Below are 18,750 nucleotides of genomic sequence, written 5' to 3'. Positions count from 1 at the left end.
ACAAAGATCTTTCTCTTGTTTTATTCTAGTTTTGTAATTTTATCTCTCATATTTACATCTCTGATCCATTTTGAGTCAACTTCTGATACACTTTTTTAGGGTCACATAGAATATTAACCAAGATAGACTCTATGCTTGGCCATAAAACAAGCTTCAAAACATTTAAGAGAATTAAAATCATACAAGGTATGTTTTCTACCACAATGGAATTAAATTAGAAATTGATTATCAATTAGTAACTTTCAAATCCATTTCTATATGCAAATTAGACAGTCACAATGTATTTTGAACTAAATGATAATGAAAACATAACATGTCAAAATTTGTGGAATGCAGGTAATGCTGTGTATAGAGAGAAGTTTATAGTTTTAATGCTTATTTTTGGAGACAAGAAAGCCTAGACTCATTGATATAAACTTCTATCCTAGGAAGCTAACTAAAAGTAGCAAATTAAATACAATGAAAAAAGAAGAAAGAAAATTATCAAGATAAGTGCAGAAATAAATGAAACGGAAAAGAGAAAACTGATTGAGAAAAGCAATGAAACTAAAAGATAGTTCCCTGAAAATCATTAAAATTTATAAGGCTCTATGTAGACTTATAAAGATAAAAAATAGAAGACATGTTATCAATAACAAGAATAAAAGCAGGGGCATCACTAAATGATACAAAATGATCCTAAAGATAAAAAAGGATAATAAATAACTCTAAGAAAATTTGACAATAATTTACATAAAATGAGAAAATTCTTCAAAGGACACAAATTATCCCTGAATCAAGAAGAAACAGGAGGGGTTTCCCTGGTGGTGCAGTGGTTAAGAATCTGCCTGCCAATGCAGGGGACACGGGTTCGAGCCCTGGTCCAGGAAGATCTCACACACCGCAGAGCAACGAAGCCCTTGTACTACAACTACTGAGCTTGTGCTCTAGAGCCCATGAGCCACAACTACTGAGCCCACGTGTCACAACTACTGAAGCCAGCGCACCTAGAGCCCATGCTCCACAACAAGAGAAGCCACTGCAATAAGAAGCCTGTGCACTGCAACGAAGAATAGCCCTCGTTCGCCACAGCTAGAGAAAGCCCGCGTGCAGCAACGAAGACCCGATGCAGCCAAAAATAAATAAATATATTAAAAAAAAAAAGAACAGGAAAGTTGAATAGTACTATATCTATTAAGAAAATTGAATTTGCTATAAAAAACGTTCCCACAAAGAAAACTTCAGACTCATATCACTTCAGTGGTAAATTTTATCAAACATTTAAGGAAGAAATAACACTAATTATATATATATATATTTCCAAATATATATGAGGAGAAAAGAAAAAAATACCTCACCAATTATTTTAGAAGTCCAGCAATATCTGATTAAAATAAGCAAAGATTTTACAAAAAAGAAAACTACTGACAAATATCCCTCTTGAACACAGATGCAAAATTTCTGTGAGATATATTTGCAAAACTATTCTAACATATATATAACATATATGTATATAATGACAAATCAAGATTTATGACAGGATTCTACATTGGTTTAGCATACAAAAATTTATGTAATTCATCATACATTTAGAATAATGGATAATAATGGAAAAAATAATATTTTTATTTCAATAGACATAAAACATTTAACAATATTCAAATACAAATTTAAGATAAAAACTCTCAGCAAAGTAGTAATAGAAGGGAACTTCCTCAATCTTATAAAAGGCAAGTAAAAAAATTTATAGCTAACATGATAGACAAAGTTTAAAATGTGAATTATCCCTCTAAGATCAGAAAAAAATGCAAAGACATCCTCTCTAATCAGTTCTGTTTAACACTGTACTGGAGGAGCTAGACATTGCAGCAAGAAAAGAAGAAAAAAAATAGGAATACAGTTTAGAAAAAAAGTTCTTTGTAGACATCATCATGTACATAGAAAACCCTACTAAATGTACCAAACAGCTTCTTGAACTTACAAGCGAGTCTAGAAAATTCATAGAATGCAAGATTCCTCTAAAAAATTAAGTGTATTTCTATGTACAAGCAATGTATATTTAGAAATTAAAATTTTTAAAAAGTACCATTTACAATAGCTTTAGGAAACATGAGTAATTTAGAGATAATTTTAAAGACATATATGTGAAACTTGTCCACAAACACAACAAAACATTGCAGATAAATATTCAATAACACAGCTTAACAAATTTGGAAGAGTAGACACTATAAGAATTATGCTATCAGACTACAATGGAATTAAACTAGAAATTTATAACAGATCACTCAAAAATATTTGGAAACTTTCCAAATATTTATAGATTAAACAACACACCAAAATAACTCATGGCTCAAAGAAAAGCCTTGGGAGAAATTTAAAAATATTTTGAAATAAATGAAAATGAAAATACAACCTATCAAAATTTGTGGGAAACAGTCAAAGCACTGCTTAGAGGAAAATTTATAGCATTAAATGCATATATTAATAATAAAATTATTATTAATCATAAAAACCAGTGCAGAAATCAATGAAAACAGGAAAATAATTGAGAAAATCAACAAAATCAAAAGTTGGTTTTTGAAAAATTCGATAAAATTGATAAACCCCTAGCCATACAATCAAGAAAAAGAGAGAAGATATAAATTATAAATTATTATAATTATTATAAGAAATGAAAGAGTGCCATCACTACTGATCCCACAGACATTAGAAGGAAATAAAGGAATATTACTAACAACGCTATGCTCACATATTGATAACAAAGATGAAATGGACCAATTCTTCGAAAGACACAATCTATCAAAACCCACACAAAGGGGGCTTCCCTGGTGGCACAGTGGTTGAGAGTCTGCCTGCCAATGCAGGGTACACGGGTTTGTGCCCCGGTCTGGGAAGATCACACCTGCCGCGGAGCGGCTGGGCCCGTGAGCCATGGCCACTGAGCCATGGCCAATGGGCCTGCGCGTCCGGAGCCTGTGCTCCGCAACGGGAGAGGCCACAACGGTGAGAGGCTGCGTGCCGCAAAAAAAAAAAAAAAAAAAAAAAAACCATACAAAGAGAAACAATCCGAATAGGCTTAAATCTATTAAATACATTGAATAAATAATAATCTTCCAAAACATACAGCAACAGGCTTAAAAGGTTTCACTGGTGAATTCTATCAAATATTTAAACAAATGACACCATTTTTATTCAATCTGTTCCACAAAGTAGAAGCAGAGGGAGCACTTCCTAACTCATTCTATAAGGTCAGCATAACTTTAAATATCAAAAACAGACAAAGAAGTTACAAGAACTGGAGAACTACAGCTAATATCTTTCATGAACATAGATGCAAAACTCTTCAACAAAATATTAGCAAATTAAATCCACAATGTATAAAAATAATTATAAACCATGACCAAGTGGAATTTATTCCAGGTATGCAATACTGTTTTAACATTAAAAGATCAATCGATTTTACCTCTCACATCAAGAGGATAAAAAAGAAAGGTCATATGATCTTATCAATAGTTGCAGGAAAATCATTTGATAAAATCAAACTCCCATTCATGAGAAAACCTCTCAGCAAACTAAGCATAGAGGGGAACTTCCTCAACTTTATAATAAACATGTACAATCTACAGCTAACATATATTTAATGGTGAGAAATTAGATGCTTTCCCCCTAAGACTGGGAACAAAGTAAAATTGTCCCCTCTCATCTCTCCTGTTCAACATCATACTGGAAGGCCTAGTTAATGCAATAAGACAATAAAAGCAAATAAAAGGTATATAGATTGGGACAGCAGAAATAAAACTCTTTGTTTGCAGGTGTAAAACTCTTTGATTGTATATGTAGAAAATTCCAAAGGATGGACTAAAAAAATTTGCCTGGAACAAATAAAAAAATTTGCCTGGAACTAATAAGACTAAAAAAATTTGCCTGGAACTAATAAGAGTTTATAACTAGGTTGCAGGATACATGGTTAATATACAAAAGTCAATTTCTTTCTTATATTCGGCAATGAGCAATTTACATTTGAAATTAAAAACGTAGTATCATTCACATTAGTACCAAGAAAATAAAATACTTAGGTATAAATCTAGCAAATTATGTGTAAGATCTGTATAAGAAAAACTAAAAAAACTCTCATTAAGGTAATCAAAGAAGATATAAATAAATGAGTAGGAAGATTCAATATTGTCAAGATAATCAGTTCTTACCAACTTGATCTATAGATTCAATGCAATCACAAGCAAAATCCTAGCAAGTTACTTTGTGCATATGGACAAAGTTATCCAAAAGTTTATATGAAAAGGAAAGAGACCCAGAACAGCCAATATAAGTTTGAAGAACAAAGTTGGAGGACTGATATTACCTGACATCAAGGCTTATTATAAAGCTACAGTAATCAAGACAGGATAGTATTGGCGAAGGAGCAAATAGACCAATGCAACACGACAGACAGCCCAAAAATAGACTCACACAAATATATTCAACTGATCTTTGATGAAGAAGTAAAGGCAAATCAATGGAGAAAATATAATCTTTTCAACAAAGGTTGCTAGAACAACTGGACATCCACATGCAAAAAATGAATCTAGACACAGACCTTGCACCCCTTACAATAATTAACTCAAAATGAATCATAGACCTTGTTATAAGCTGAATATTTGTATCTCCCCCAAAATTCATACATTGAAACATAATGCCCAATGTGATGGTACTGGGAGGTGGGGTTTGGGGAGGTGCTTAGGTCATGAGGGTGGAGTCCTCATGAATGGGATTGGTGCTTTTATAAAAGAGGCCCTAGAAAGCTCCCTTGTCCCTTTCACCATGTGAGGACACCAAAGAAGGTTCTGTTCATGAGGCTATGGGCCCCCACCAGACACTGAATCTGCTGGCACCACGCTCTTGGACTTCCCAGCCTCCAGAACTGAGAAATAAGTGTTGTTTATAAGCCACCCAGTTTATGGTATTTTTATTATAGCGGACTGAATGGACTAAGAGCTAAATGTAAAACACAAAGTTCTTAAACTCTGTAAGATAATGTCGGAGAAAATCCTAGAAATCTTGAGTTTGACAATGAGTTTTTAAATATGACACTAAAAGCATGATTCATGAAAAAAAATTGATAAGTTGGACTTCATTAAAATTAAAAAGTTTTGCTCCGTGAAAGACACATGTTCCCCTGCTAACCGAAAGTACAACGTTTCTATAAGACCTTTGGTAAGCTGAACGGCATAAAGTGAAGAAGAAATTACCTTAGGACACGGCTTGCTAATGGATGCACAGATGCTCATAGACACAGTTCAAAGCTACGGGGGCTTGATGGAGTTGGGTGGTGTCACACTCACTGCTCAGGTGTGTCTGCCTCTATAACGGCTGGCTGCAAAACAAACATTGAATGCTATTTTCGCTTTTTTTTTGGCCTTTTTTTTTTTGTAAAAGCAAAAATCCTTTTTAATTTCTTTCTGTTAGTGAAAACACGTCTTTTGTAAAAGAGAAGTGGCATAAAGCGAACTTTTAGAAAGCAGGGGATCCCTGTAATGGGAACTCCGTACTTTCTGTTCAATTTTGGGTTTTCTTTTTGTTTTTTGGTTTTTTTTCTGCGATACACGGGCCTCTCACTTTGTGGCCTCTCCCGTTGTGGAGCACAGGCTCTGGACGCGCAGGCTCAGCGGCCATGGCTCACGGGCCCAGCCGCTCCGCGGCATGTGGGATCTTCCCGGACCAGGGCACGAACCCGTGTCCCCTGCATCGGCAGGCGGACTCTCAACCACTGCGCCACCAGGGAAGCCCCAATTTTTTTTTTTTTTAATGTAAAACTGCTCTGAGAAATAAAACCTGTTAATAATAATTAAAAAAAAAAAACTCAAGAAGACTTAAATAAACCAAGATCTATACCATGTTCATGGATTAGAAGACAATATTATTAAGATGGCAATTCTGCCAAAATTGACCTATAAGTTCACCACAATTCCAATTAAAAACAGTATTATTTTAATAGAAATTGACAAGGCCCCAAAACTTATGTAAAAATGCAAAGTACTAGATGATTCAAAAGAATTTTGAAAAAGAAGAGTAAAACTGTAGGACCTGACAATACCCGACTTCAAGACTAACAGTAAAACTAAAGTAATCAAAGAAATATTTTGGTTTGCAATGAGGTTGGGCAGGATTGTGTTCAATGCTGGAACACAATATCTTTTTACTTTAAACTCAAAGTTGATGCAGACCCAGGGGAGTTCTACCTGAAATGAAGGAAGGCAAAAAGAGCAACAACACCTTAGAACTTTATTGTTGTGTCAAATAGCACGGAACTAATAGGAACTGAGAAATTCTCAATCATAGGACTATACAGGATTGAAGATATACTCTCAATGAGCATCTGTAGCTGTGTGCCAGGTCAAGAATGTCAACTGTTAACACTCTAGCAGGATTCTTACTCCTACTTTCCAACCATATCATTTCATAGTCCCCTAAGACCTCCTTCTTCTCAATCGGGTCACTTTCGGAGGAGGAGCCCTAAATCCTCCAACCTCTCTGTTACTTGGTATGCCCTGATACTTCCAATCTCACTTCGAGCACTGGGATGTGGGGTGAAACTGGACAGAGGGAAACAATACTCAGAGCGTGGGGTATGATTTTGGAGACTAGGGTTTCAGACTTTGTTCTGTTATGGTCTCTAATCTTTACAGTGTCCCATCATTAGGTCTCTTTTTCAATCTGAAAATTGAGGGAAGTGGACCAAATGTCTGAGAAATCAACTCTAATGTTCTATGGTTTTACAATTCTATGGATAATTTAAGTGACAAAACCAAATTATAGCTACTGTTGAAACTGCACAGACCATACCCCATTATCTTGGTAACCTTAAAAACACCTTGTTAGTACTCCATATAGAAGCTTGAAACAATTCTAAGTTCCATCTTACCTCTCTTACTTACAATGAAGTGATGTTCTATGATTATGAAGATTTCATGGTAAACAATCATCTGTTTTCTCAGTTGGACACATCTCTTTCAAAAGAATTTAACAGGTAATTCTTTTAAATGGTGACATTTCAAGGTCAATGTTTTCTGTACTTCATATTCTTTACAGACTCTTCTTATTATCTAATTATATCTTCATATTAAATATGCCATAGGAGTAGGGATGACATATTTTAATCCTCATTTGAAACAGTCATACATGAGATTTAGATGAAATGAATTGACTCTGGATCATACACCTGGGTCTCTAGAATGTAATACCCAAAAAGGCAGGGATTTTTTGGGGGAGGAGGGGCGTTCTGTTTTATTCACTGATGTTTCCATAGTGCCTAGATCAGTGCCTGACACAGCAGATTTAATACACATTTGTTGAACGAATAAATGAATGAACAAATCTGATTAGTGACGGAAGAGGTCTAGTAATTCTCTAAACCCTCAACCATTGTTCCTTTAGTATTGACAAGCGTTGTTCTCTGTCCTCATGCTCTCCCCAATTTTCCTATCTTTTCTGGAAGCAGCTGTCCGGAGGTTTGTGGAGGAAAGGCCAGTGAGCCCTCGCTACTGAGGGGTAACCGGAACCCCAGCCTCACAGTGATGGAGCAGGGAAAGAAGGGGCGTCAATGGGGCACTCCTCCTTGAGATACTAAAGCTGACACTCCCCTGAGTTTACCAAGGACGTCGGAAAAGAAGGTTCGCTGGGTCCCTCTGTCCCGAGGATGCTGGTCTCACACAGCTTCTGGTGGCGGAGGTGGGCGGTGAGGGTGGAGGGATTCTCTAAAGAGGGCCCCATGGTCCCAGGCCCGGTCCGCGCCGGGTTTGGCCGGCGCGCTGAGGCTGCGACTCTCGCGGTTCCCGCCTGGCGGCTGGCTGGCAGCGGCGAAAAGCGGGGCGGTCGCGCTCCCCTCCGGGACGCTGCGGCTGTGCCCGCCCCAGCCCCGCCCCCGCCGCCGACCCGGCCGCCGATCGGGCGGGGCTTGTGGGGGGCGGGAGGCGGGGCCTGAAGAGGGCGGGGTGGCCGCGCGGGGAGCCGGCGGCCAGGGCGACGCTCAGACTGGGCCGGGCGCTCCGGCTGCGCGGGCTCTCGGGCGCCGCGGCGACAGCATCCTCCTCCTCCTCCTCCTCTTTCTTTTCTTCCCCTCCGCTTCTTTCTTTTCTTTATCCTTCTTCCCCTGCCCCGTCCCCCCCTCTGCTCCTTCTCCGGAGGACGTTAGGTCCTCAGGTCCCTGAACGGTGGCAGCGACGACCGCGGGTGCATCCAGTTTCTGCGCCCAGGTAAGAGAGCCGTCCCCACCTCTGTATAGGGTGCTTTTCTTTCTCCTGCCTCGCCCACCGCGTAGAGGGAGGAGAAGGAGCCCAGGAAAGGAATGGGAATGGGGAGGGGTTGTCTCGTCCTCTGTGCCTTGGAAGCAGGCACAGGTTGGCCGAGCTGTCCAGTCTTCCAGCTGGCGGAAGCTTCAGGCCCGGCCTCTCTAGGTGTCACTACTACGCAGCAGGGGACCAGGGCTGCTACCTGGGTTCTAGATTTGTAGAAGGGTGTGTGACCTCGGTAAGTACCACTTTGAAACGCCCGGGAATTTACGTCGGGTTAGGATATCTGTCTTGAGAGATATCCTTGTAAAAGAATTTCGAGATAGAGGTTTTTTGTTTTCTGGGTTTTTTTTGTTTTTTGTTTGTTTGGTTTTTTTGTCCATCTAACTGCAGAGAACTGCACGCTGACGAATGAGTAAGTTAGAGAAGCCTTGTCAATTTGACATCATTTTCCCTGTAATTCTCTCAGAAACAGCTTGGAAGAGCAAGATTGATGAATATTTATAATTTTAGGAAAATGAAAAATTAATGTCTGGTCTTGTTGGAGGGCGGGACACGAAAAAATGAGTCTGGGTGAGCTTGAGCGTCCACGTAGTCTCTTTTTAAACGATGGGGGTGGGAAGCAGCATATACAGTGCATCTGTTTTCTTTTTCTTCTTAAAAGGTGCTTTGGGGGCTGCAGTGCTGGATGCCTTCCTTCCCCAGCCTCTTCTTTTGTTTAAGGATGGAAATTTAAAGAAGGAGTGTGTGAGAGGAGCCAGGAGTGGGGATGTGTGTGTTTGGGTGTGTGTAGGGGGGAGGGGGTAGTAAAACGGATGGGGTCAGAAAAAGAATCCTTGAAAACTGGAAATGGATGTTATATTGCCTAGCATCAGGGTTTCAGGGTTTTGTCAGAAAGTAAAAAAAGCTTTATTAGCAACAAGCCCGTTTGTAACAATTGCTGTGTGCCATCAGCTGTAAGCCCTTAGCATAATGCTTCCAGCACATAGACCCTTTAAAACTGACTCGATGTGAAGGGTTTTTGTTTAAATGCTCTCACACACACAAGCATGCACAGGGTTGTGGTGGTACACACCACATACACACACACACATAAACACATTTGCATATATAATACACTATATACCTAATGTTGAAAAAGGAAGTGGATAATTAAAGATGAATCTTTAAATATCCTTGAAGGTTTGGGATTATGGGGTGAATGAAATTTGTAGTGCAAAACAAATATATGTTGTTGGGTGGTATATAATTTTGGATGTGAGGCAAAAGGATTAATGAATATCAGTAAGGTACTAACTTAAATGTGAAAAATATAATTTATTTTAAAATGATCGGTCGGGGAGAGGAAATGACTGCTAACTGAAATTGAGGTTTGCAACCTCAGTGAGGCGATGGAGAACAAAGCCTTTTATGTGAGCCACATTATGCAAAATGTCCCATGCTTGAGCTGCAGGTACCAGCCTAGTATAAAGCATAGCTCTGTAACCCTGTCATTTCACTGTGGGCAATTATAATTTTTTTGGCAATGAAAATAGATTAAATAAATAAAAGCTCTTGAGAATGCCCAGGAGGAAGATTATAGCCTTTCACTTGAATGTGACTCAAAACACCCATTTAACTGGGCAATTGGTGTATACATATTTTGGTAGAAATCTTTATGAATCTGTAAAATATCATGGGCATTTCAGTCACCCCCTCTTCATGCACAAAAGCATTTCCTTCTTAAGGAAAGGTGAAAGGCATTTTTGTCTTTCAGTAAAAAGTGTTATATTTGCGTGTGTATGTATGTGGTGTGTACCACCATACGCCTGTGCATGCTTGTGTGTGTGATTTTACATTGCTTTCCTGGTAATTTCATCTGGTTATCGTAGGTTTACATCTGGAATCACGATTTGCATGTGATCAGAGCTATTGTGCCTTTAGGATCAGTGGTACATGCTGTTTATCTGTCCGTGGTTTATTTAATTTTAGTATTTCACAATATGCTATAATGTTATTTAATTTCCAAAATTCTTTTTGTTGTTTTTATTTTACCCATAAGCAGAAATTTGCTTAACATACATGTGGAGATCTAAGCAATTTAAAAATTGAGCTTCCTTTTTTTAAAAAAATAATATTTTAAATACATGAATTTTCATTTTCTTTGTTTCCCTCCTCTTTTCATTTCCCTCGCCCCCATCAAGTAACCTGTTTCTTTGTGACTGTCAATGCTGCTTTCAGCTTCTAGTTATGTCTAGACTATCAAAAGTAGAGCCAGTGTTCTCAGGAATTTCAAATTTAGGATTTGTTAATTCTCTGTAGCAGCTCTCCGAGGATGACTTGTTTACAGCACCTCCTAAGGGAGGAGAAGGAGAAAAAAGGTGCAGAGAGAGCATGACCCAGTGAAACCGGCACAGCCATTACCTCATCCTAGTAGCTACTTCAGATTCATTGAGAGAGCAGGCATCCTCTCAGTGGAAACCAAACACCAGGAGCACACCCATCTCAAGGCAGAAGCCTTTCACCTCCCATAGCAGCCTCTACTGTGTTGCTCTGCTGAGGTTAAAGGGATATTTTCTCTTTATGGATTTCTTTTCAAGGATCTTGAACTTGGTCATAAGTATGCAACCAGAAATGAAACTTGGCACAGCATACCCGAAGGAATAATTTCATTCCTTTACCACTTTGGGCTAAAATCGATTTGCAAATTTTCTAAACATCAGAAGGGAGAAGGAAGAAAAATGCTTGTTGGTGTATTTTTGCATGTTTTCTTATGACACCCATTTTTGGGTCAAATTTTACTAGCAACTAGATAATAGACTGGATTGTTATGCTTTTGAAAAATGGAGTTGCACTGTTGGACTTTAAAATGAAATAGTTACAACGTTTGCTTAGATGTATACATGACAATATATGGATACTTAAAATATTCATTGATGTCCCCATAAGACTGACCATATGAAACCAACTTGGGAATTTTAGTATTCAAGTTGATCACTTTGGTTAATGAATTCCTTTCAATGCTTAATTTCCTCTTGACAGATTAAGATAAAGACTCTGAAATAACAGTTACAGTGGATGATAACACCACCCCCAAGTCAATACCATATCCCTTAATGCTAAAAATAGTCATTTAGGTAAGTTATTAGTAATGCATTAGTAGAAGTTACCCAAAGATAACATTCTGGAACAGTCATAAACTCTTATGTCTCTGAAACATCAGGTAAAGATGCTGTTACGCTCTTTGAGGCATATCTGATTCTCTCAGATATGTCTGTTCTTTTTCTACTTTAGTTCTCCCTATGCCTTTCTTAATGCCATTGCCTTGATCTGCTCAATCTAGACCTTCTTACGTGTGAGCAGTATTTTGATCATTTCACTGATTTTCTTCCCTCTCTTTTCATTCCATTCTTTTAAATCTCATATTTGAATGTTAGACTTCTCTAGGCATTTTGTCTTCAATACTGTTACTCTCAATACAAATTTAGCCTTTACTTTTCATTTAGGAGAGTATTTATTCTGATTTATTTATTTATTTAATTTATTATGTATCTCTTAAGTTTCTACTGGATGCAGAATATTGTACTGGGGACTATGTATAGAGACACAAAAAATACTACAGGGCTTCTGGCTTTAAGAAACTTATACAACAATGTAAAGCAATTATACTCCAATAAAGATGTAAAAAAAATAAATCTTAAAAATAAAGATAGAGGGATTTGTTTCTTTTGTAATGGGGAATAACTAAGAAGTAACATTTAAATGAGCAGCTATTGTGTTTCAGATATGATACATAAGTGCGAGGGACTGCACTTGGGCAGGGTAATGTCCCAACACCTCAAAGACAAGCTTTTATGTATCAGTTATGTAAATGTCCTAATGTACACCCCGTATATCCTTCTTTTTCCATATATGTATTCTCTCTATATAATTAAATAAATATTTGTATATATAAACTAGGGAATTGTAAGTATAACATCTCTGACACACAATGGAAGTACTAAGTATCTCAAATACTTCAGCCAATCAGCTGAATCAGCTGTAGAAGGTCAGATCATTAAATGCTGGACAGCACATGAAAATCTCAATTCAGATAATTCTAAGCAACTTTCGGTGTCTCAAGAAATTATCAGTCCCAGTAATTGATTCCAGGCACCAAAGCAGTTAAAGAACTTCAAAGTAAGAAGTGGCACACGAAGGGCCAAAATCATGGGAGAGGGTCTGTGAGAAAGTTTGGGTGAGTAGGTGGGGGTAGAGGGAGATGAGGAACGATGATGATGAGGAACGAAAGCAAATTCTCAGCTACGTTTAGGCTGGAGATGAGCCTTTGTCTAAGTGGGTAAAGAGGGAAAAAATCTGTTTTGTTTTTCTACCTCAACATAATATTTTGTTTGAATCCCTCCCCTGCCATTACTTTGAACTAAGGCCATAGGTGTTTTCTTGTAAAATTTATACAGGATGCTTATTGGAAGAAATTCTATAGTGAATTAAAAATTTTAAAACAATATGAACACAATTAGTTGACTTTTTATGAGAAACACTGTGAATGTAATCTTTGAACTTAGTCTTTCCTGTTCAAGAGGTAAACTCTTTGAGTGGTGATACTTTTTAACTGTGATACGTTTTACATAGACATTTTAGTGAAATTCTGTGGAAGTTAAGACAGAGTTCAGGATTTCCTTTTTCAGTCAGTTGTTAAATTTATATTGTGGATTTTAAAGAAAGTTTTAAACAATTTGTTTTATATTAATATACACCAGAGGGGACAACTATTATGTTTTGCTTTTTGTTATATTAATAGGCCTTTTAGAGAAAATAATTTAACTAAGATCACACAACTTGACTTTCCTCTTGCTTTCTTCTTTTCTTCCTTTCTTCTCCCTCACTATCTTTCCCTTCCTTCCTTTCTCCTTTTCTTCCTTTGCTCCTTCCTTTCAATTTGTATTGGCAAAAAAAAAAAAAAAAAATCACTGATCATTAGAAAATGCAAACAGAGCCTGCTGTTTTTCTTGCAGTTTATTTTCCATTATATCTATATTTCTCATTTAACATGCAGTTTTATGCCAATTTCTCCTCCTTCTCAGGGCTCCATCCCTATCTTGGCCCCTTCTTTGATCTTGACTTTTATATTCTCTAGTATTGAACAATCTTTTCCTTGTATACCAGTCTTTGATCATGCTTCCTTCCTCTAGAAGGCCTTTCTGAACCAGGAAGAAAAGCTACTACCTTGTTTCTTCCCATTATTTGTACCCAAGTTGACTCAGACTCCCTTATCTTATAGACAATTGCTTATCACAACTGTGTCCTTTCCAGCCTTCTTCAAATTAGTTAAAAAAAGAAAAATATGGTACACCTGTACTACAACTTATTGCTTTCAAAATGAAAAATTTGATTAGCCAACTGTATTTTGTTATTTTATTCACCTGACATCAAATAAAATGGTTTGACTGTTTTTTAAAATTGAATTGATTGGTAAAGTCATTATGTGTCAGGCAGTCCACTGTCTTCGTTTTATACTAGCTAACTACACTGATGTTCACCTAAGTTGAACTACATTAATTTAATTTTAAATGAAATATTCCTAGTTACATTGCTCTGTACAGCATCAGCATTAGCCGTCTTGAATCCATCTCAAAATGATCATAAAACACAGTACTTGAATATCCACGAGTATATTTCATTGCTTAAATATCTAGCTCTCTTATATTTAAAGCTAACTTATAAGTAAATATACAAACAACCTCTTTTAGTTTGAGATAGAATAATCATGCCAATATGAACCCTTTATATAACATTACTTTAGGTATTAATGGATTTGTAGTTGGCCATGTTATATTGTAACAATTGCAACATACTGTATTATGTTGTTAATGGACAGCAGTGAAATTATATAATAAATTGGTATGAGAAAATGTTTTCTAATTTTATTGGCTAGAAAGCAGCACGATTAAATAATGCTCAGCTTTGAAACTGTATTATTTTATTTGGGTATTGTGCCTCTCAAAATTGTAATTTAATCTTTCCTTTAGAGTATACATTTTTGAGCAGAACAATATTTTAAACAATATGTTGCATATTTTTCTGGTGTTTATGAGACCACATTCCTTTGGCCCACTTTGAAAACAAATAAGCAAAAAAAAAGTTTTTAGGATTCAGCTATGCATTCTTTTTATGTTAATGTCATCTAATATAGCTAGGAAAAGATCTGATTCTGTAATTTACTACACATACTTATATTGTTCAAACAAAAATCTGCAATCTGTAGCATACAATTTCTTTGCTCAGTGGACAAGAATATGGAGTCATAACACCTGTAACAACTTATTAGTCCACCAAATTTGTCTACTTTGTGTTCCACAAAGGGCTACCATGGTGGTATTTGTGTGTATGTGTGTGTGGGGGGGTGTGTATGTGTGTAATAATCACAGAGTCAGCCTTATGTTTATGCCATTTTCTATAGTTGAGATAAATTGTTATATAATCAGTTGATTTATAGAAAATTTAAAATTATACTTTGATGCTCCATATGAGAATATTTGGTATTAAGTACAATTTTATAGGAAAAACAATGACATAATTATTCATTAACGAAATTAAATCAGATGAATTTCAAACAATTACTATATTTTTCTGTTTGGAGAGTTATAGTCCACATCTCACTGCCCATTATTAAAATCAAATGATACAGCTAAATCTAGTACTCAAAATCAAAGCATCTCCATGTTGATCAAATGTCCTGAATTGAAATACTGGTCCCTTAAATTTATCTTTTAAGAAGTGCAGGTGGCACTGCTATTGCATGGAAAATGCAGTTTATCTTCATTTAAACAGCAGAAGCCAGGATTGATGGAACTTTAGAAATTTTGCTGCTAAGAAAGCATTAAGAAACCACTGAGCATCCTATTGGAAGCTAAATCTCTTATAAAACAACCAAGTGAGTATGATCTAGGGTTTATTTTAATGGGTTTGGCCATTGTGCCTCAAACTAAAGCTTGCCTCATTCATAGATTACAAGATGAAAATTATTATAGACCATTAAGTGGTCTTTGGTGAAATTGAGGTTTTGTGGGGTATTTTTTAAGTTCTTATCACTTTCAGACCAATCACTAGTTCCATGATTTGGGGTTTTTTTGTTTTATTTTGAAAAATACCACATTAAGTGAGGGTGGTCCATATCAAAATTGTAAATTATGACAACTTGGTACAATCTTGGACAGTCTCACTGCCCTATTTCAGCCTCTTCCCAAAGACTACCATCAAGTTTTGTTATAAGAATCCAAAGTTTTCCATAAAAAAACTGATATTGAAGTGAGTAAACTTATTAATGAAATCTTTTCCTTTTCCTTCCTAATATATTTATAGTCCGTGTAACAGTAGCTTTTTGTAACCCTAATAATTGGTGGCCTAGAAGGACTGTGTGCTTATACATCTGGAAACAAAGTCTATTCTTCTGTGCCTCTGCCCTATGACAGAAGGGACATCAGTTCTTAAGACTTGCTAATTATATATGACTTAGATGTTTGGAGAGGAAGAGGGGCCATTAGGAGCAAATGGTGTGAACCTCCGATGTACATATAAGTAAACTGGGACAGGGAGTGGTTAAGTGACTTTCCTGAGGTTCTGAGTAGTGGAACCAGGCCTAAGATTTAGTTATTCAGGTCAAACTCAGCCTGGTAAGGGGAGGCCAGTAAAGAACCATCTCGCTCGGACTCTCTGCTTCCAATTCTGGTTATATTTTTGTTCTCTGACCTAAGGGTGGGGTGATCTGGCAGCATACCTGCCCCACTTTGTGACTCAACTGTGACTTTCACATGAATATAAAAGAGGGAGGGACTCAGGCCATTCCAACCAGCTCCATGCCAGCTCCACTGCTGAACGTGGTGAGACTAAACCTGGTCCAGGAAACACTGACAAGGCTGCTGCTCCAGGTTCATTCTTGTGGTTTGGATCTCTTAGGACAGAAGTTTAAACTCTCTGGGGTTGTGTGCCCAGACTCAAGGTACTTAAAAAGCCAAGGAGCTTTCCTCTGAACTTGAACTATCCATACTGATGCCTCCAGATTGATTGAGTTTGTATTTAAACTTGGCTCTGTGTTAAAGGGGAATCCAACAAAAATAGCCAGGTTGAAACTTTTTTATGACCTATAACACTATGAAATTTTCTCAAAAATAGCTTTCCTTTTGCGTCTCTGCAACTTTAACATTTTTAGCTAAAAGGAAGTGAGCTAGAAAGGCTGTGGCCTCTGTCTGTGTCTGTTTCCCTCTTAACTTTTCTACTCTCGTATGTCTTCCTGTTTCTCTGCCTCCAGTGTTCCAGTCCTCTTGTTTCTTTGCTTCATCCAAGGAGACAGCAAATTAAATAAGAATTAGTTGTTTCTATGGTTACTGTGTTCAGTAGAGCTTCACCGTACCCACACTGCTTAGGCATTATTGAGTCTTAAGCTGACAAATATATGAAAGGCATGAAGAGCATCTTGGAGGAAAGAAATTAAGCAGAAAGCATGCTTAAATATTTAAAGAGAAGTATACTCCTAGTCACTGAAAACTGAAACTGTATACCACTATCTAGGGAGTGAAGGAATTCTAGTGTCATCCTGTTAAAGAATGTCATATAGTATGTCCTAATTCTCTAAATGAATGTATTTAGTCATTAATCAGAATTGGAGTTACCGTTTTATCACTGAGTAGATGGAACAATTCCTTAAAATATTTTCCATGAACATTTGAGAAAGGATGGGCTATTCACATTGGCTTCTCCTGAAGTATCTTTATTTTGAGCCATAAATATAGGAAAAATCCATCTTAATTGCACATCACAAATGTATACCTATGAAGGTAAATCTTTTAAAATAAGATATTTTGTGCTTTTCTTCTTAGATGTGGTTTATTGAATTTGATAGTCTGAAAATCTAAATGATCCATAAAGAGTAAAAATTGAGTTACTTGTAGTGAGGTGGATGGACCTATAGTCTGTCATACAGAGTGAAGTAAGTCAGAAAGAGAAAAACAAATACCGTATGCTAACACATATATATGGAATCTAAAAAAAAATGGTTCTGAAGAACCTAGGGGCAGGACAGGAATAAAGACGCAGACATAGAGAATGGACTTGAGGACACGGGGAGGGGGAAGGGTAAGCTGGGACGAAGTGAGAGAGTGGCATGGACATATATACACTACCAAATGTAAAATAGCTAGTGGGAAGCAGCCGCATAGCACAGGGAGATCAGCTTGGTGCTTTGTGACCACCTAGAGGGGTGGGATAGGGAGGGTGGGAGGGAGACGCAAGAGGGAGGAGATATGGGGATGTATGTATACGTATAGCTGATTCACTTTGTTATAGAGCAGAAACTAATACACCATTGTAAAGCAGTTATACCCCAATAAAGATGTTAAAAATAATAATAATATTTTTTAGTAAATGATGTTCTTGGGAATAATTCATTTTTTAATTTTAACTTATGTATTATGAATAATCTATTACAGACAATACATATTTGTATACTTGCTCATGAAAAGTTAGTGTGTGAAACAAGGATATTATTAATCTCCATACTTGAAAAATGATACCCCATTATCTTTCTTAAACTGCCAAACTCTCTGAAATGTAAAAAATGTTGCACAGGTATTCTTCTGGATGAAACAAAAAGTTAAAAAAAAAAAGAAGCATAGTTTTTGTCTTACAGATTTTTAAATTTTTAAATAGGAGAAAATTTATAAAAGACAAAAATTCAGGGCTTCCCTGGTGGTGCAGTGGTTGAGAGTCTGCCTGCCGATGCAGGGGACACGGGTTCGTGCCCCGGTCCGGGAGGATCCCACATGCCGCGGAGCGGCTGGGCCCGTGAGCCATGGCCGCTGAGCCTGCGCGTCCGGAGCCTGTGCTCCGCAACGGGAGAGGCCACAGCAGTGAGAGGCCCGCGTACCGCAAAAAAAAAAAAAAAAAAAGAATTCATGGTCACAAAATTTTAACATTTTAAACGTAAATACTACAGGGCAAATAGATACTTTTTGTTTTTCTTCCACTTAAATATCACGCTGGTGTGCCCTAAGTACTTCTTATATCATGGTCCATAAATCATTTATTTATTTACCAAATGGTTATTAGATCCCTAATATACAGCAGGAACTTTTTTGAATATATAGGATATTGGGACAAACCACACAAATTCCTGCCCTCATGGAGATAATATTCTAGTGGTGGGAGACAGAAATTAACATGTAAACCAAATTTCAGACATGAAAAAAATGCTGCAAGAAATAGAAAACAAGAACACATAATAGAACTTGTCTGGGATGGCATAGGCTGTTCTTGGAGACATGAGTAATGAGAAGTAGCCAGGCATATGAATATCTGGGGGAAAAGTTTTCAAGCAGAGGGAACAGGAAAAACAATAGCCTTAAAGCAGGAGGAAGCCTGGAATATTTGAGAAACAAATACAAAGCCAGTGGCCCTGGAGTCTGATGAACATGGTAGAGGGTGATGGGACTGGAAATCAGGGCAGAAGGCA

At 37.2% G+C, this 18,750-nt stretch overlaps 1 protein-coding gene across 6 annotated transcripts in view; it reads left to right on the top strand.

Moving 5' to 3' along the window:
• The first annotated feature begins 7,957 nt into the window (after nucleotides 1–7,957).
• MAP2 (microtubule associated protein 2) overlaps nucleotides 7,958–18,750 on the top strand; it is a 278,280-nt gene continuing 267,487 nt past the window's right edge. For 2 of the 6 annotated variants that reach the window (XM_032637132.1, XM_032637125.1), the window contains exon 1: nucleotides 8,028–8,228. The gene's annotated coding sequence lies outside the window, so the exon portion shown is untranslated. Of the gene's footprint in view, nucleotides 8,229–18,750 lie in introns of all 6 variants that reach the window. The other 4 variants (XM_032637128.1, XM_032637129.1, XM_032637130.1 and 1 more) reach the window with 4 other exon arrangements.

The sequence above is a fragment of the Phocoena sinus genome, chromosome 7 (assembly GCF_008692025.1).
Source record: "Phocoena sinus isolate mPhoSin1 chromosome 7, mPhoSin1.pri, whole genome shotgun sequence".
NCBI lineage: Eukaryota > Metazoa > Chordata > Mammalia > Artiodactyla > Phocoenidae > Phocoena > Phocoena sinus.
This window is presented reverse-complemented; position numbering and strand designations above follow the sequence as displayed.